At 33.5% G+C, this 2,957-nt stretch overlaps 1 pseudogene; it reads right to left on the bottom strand.

The window, feature by feature from the left end:
- LOC140857504 (salutaridine reductase-like) overlaps window positions 1–2,551 on the bottom strand; it is a 3,307-nt pseudogene extending 756 nt beyond the window's left edge.
- Between the last annotated feature and the right edge of the window lie 406 nt (window positions 2,552–2,957).

The following is a 2,957-nucleotide window of genomic DNA, read 5'->3' on the forward strand; positions in this document are numbered from 1 at the left end:
ATCCAACAACTCTTTAATACCTAAAGTATTAATCATTATGTACTTGCTTTTGCGATGACATATCAATTAATGTTTTTCAGCAAAATTTTCAGGAATTTCTGCTTTCTAAAATGTAAAGGGATCCTCACTTGTCACTTTCTTCTTCAATCAAATTTAACACTGAGTTAGAGAGAAGTTCAACCAACGAGATTATCTACAAAATCCAAAATCTGTTTTGGATTTCAGGAAATCTTCCATGATTATTGATTTTTGAAAATGATCCATCAATATGAATATTTAAAATTCTAAAGCATTAGATATAAAAAAATATTGAGAGAATTTTTTGATTTATTTTTATATATCTATTTTTATTTTTCTTATCATTATAGTTTCCAATATATATGCATTCCACGTGTCTCTTTACTAGTGTTAGGTGTTGCACATGAAAAAGAAAGGATGAATGGTCAAGATTTTTTTTATATTAGACAACCATTTCTCTTTGAATAGAGAACTTTTTTTTACCAAAAAGGACATCGAAAAAAAAAATCAAAGAATAGCCAAGATAACCATTTAGCATTCTGCTTTTAAAATTAAATATAACCTAATAAGAATAATTTATCACCTGAAGTTGCCCAAGGGCAGAGGAAACATTTACTATTGTCCCCAAGTAAGATGATTGAAGATGGGGAAGTAATGCCTCTGTAACATCTTTAACGCCATGGTAATTTGTTTTCAAGCATTCTTCAGCCATGTCATAAGTTTGTTGAAAATTTTCCTTCATCCAATTAGGAATACCATCTGTATCTGCAACTTTCTATTATATAAGAATAAAATATGTCAAAAATATTATGCTTGGCAACATCTAGGTAGTAAGTTACAAGTTACAGAGTGAAGCTTAATTTGCAAGCCCAAAAAAATAAATTAAGAAACTGTAAAATTATTTTAATAATTAATATAACTTTTGTTTTATGCAATTTATACACAAGAAGAGATGAGTAGAAACAAGGGAAGGCAATCGGGTCAGGTTGGTCAAATATAGATCCGGCCAGGCAGTCAAAAATCTATCACTTGAAACTGGTCCATTTAATAAATAGATCAAAAATCCAAACACAAACTTGATTTTTTTATTAAATAGGTAAACAGTCTAGACTTATATAATCTATTTAATAAATAGATCAAATTCAATAAAATAGGCTAAGCTATTCTTAAATGGGCTGAGCCAGCTTTGAACAGATAACGTGGGTCTTTAATGGGTTAAATAGGTTAAGTCATGACCCAACCAATTATTAGATTGAAAAGACAGTTTAGGTAGGTTAGGACCCTAAACCTAAGCTCAACATATTTAATAAATGGGTTAGGAACGGTTGACTCGCGACCTGGAATTCCACCCATTTTTGACTCAGATCCATTCACATAAAGCCCCAGCTTGCTTAAAGTAGGTAGGTTGCGGGTTGGATTTATGGTCATATAAGAAATTACCTCTAGCTGAAATAATAATATATTGTCTACTCATTATAGGACTTAGAATTGTGCAACTTAATTACAAGCAAACTATTGTAAGAATCGAATTGTGGCATTTTACAATAGGAAGCTTTTTCAGAAAGAGGGCAAGTTATTCATATGAAAATTTATTCACCCCTTCATTTGTAGATTTTGAAGCCTTCAAAATTCGGGTAGTTTCTCCAAGTCTACTGTTACTCCCCCAATTCCTGCATTATTTACCTGCAACGTACCAATTTATGAATCAAAACAAGTTACTTATTTCCTTAATAGAAACTTTGCAACAGCAATGAAAACAATTAATTAAGTGATTTTTTTTTTTTTTTTTAAATGAGGGCAATCCAATCATACTACTCAAGTAGTTGTATTTTGTCTGAAAAATAAAGAATTCATTACTTTTATCCTTAAAATGAATATTTAAGAAAGATGCAAACAGGTACTCTATGGTCATCTCTAATCTTTTTCCTACTCGATCACCCAAAAGCTTGATATGCTGGTTTTTATATATAACAAACATACATATATATCCCTTACCAAGATGTCAAGCTTTCCGAACTGAACTCCAATGAAATGTGCCAAGGAAGCGATGCTAGAAGAGTCAGTCACATCCAATTGATGAAAGACCACGTCAGAAACACCACTCTCTCTGAGCTTCTCTACTGCTGTCATGCCTCTCTTCTCATCTCTGGCTGTTAGTATGACCTTGACCCCATTGAGAGCCAGTTGCCGGCATATCTCCAATCCAATCCCTTTGTTCCCTCCTGTAACAATTGCGATCCTAAAATAGACAAGAAGCGTTTCACTACAAATTCAATTGGATATATGCATGCATGCACACACACACACACACACACACACACACACACACACATATATATATATATATATATATTATGAGCTAGTAAGAGAGTATATAACTGATAAGAAAGGCAAGCTACCTCTTCTCTATGGGGCTGCTGCCGATGGCTCCTTCCATGACTGACGTCCAACAGAAGAGAGTCGGAAACAATGGATAGAGTAGGTTTAGGTTTCCTTTCTTGGTCTCGGTCATATAATCATATTAGAAGGATTCCGTGGCCTAGTGATTATTGCCTTGTTGGTATCGATCCAATTTAAATATCTGTTGTGGTGCCTTCGCCACCGAGAGTCGGTTGTGGACGTCATTAGCTCAAATAATAATAGTATATTTTATTTTACAAGGCCATGACGGACTAAACAAAGCATCTCCAATGGCCGAGGAATCTCTCCAAGCCACAAAAAGACGGATAGATTTAAAACAGTGTTCGTCTTGGATATACCAAATTATTGGAGTTGATGATGGCTCAAGTCCACCATGAATCTCGGATGAAATTGTTGAAATTTTTTCATAGATTTCATGCAGAAGATTAGAATACAAAAATTATTATTCAAGACCAAATCTTCACGTGTAAGAGATTCATAAACTAAGATTTAGGATGTATACCTATGTTCGCCATAGA

This window comes from Elaeis guineensis, chromosome 4 (genome assembly GCF_000442705.2).
Source record: "Elaeis guineensis isolate ETL-2024a chromosome 4, EG11, whole genome shotgun sequence".
Taxonomy (NCBI): domain Eukaryota; kingdom Viridiplantae; phylum Streptophyta; class Magnoliopsida; order Arecales; family Arecaceae; genus Elaeis; species Elaeis guineensis.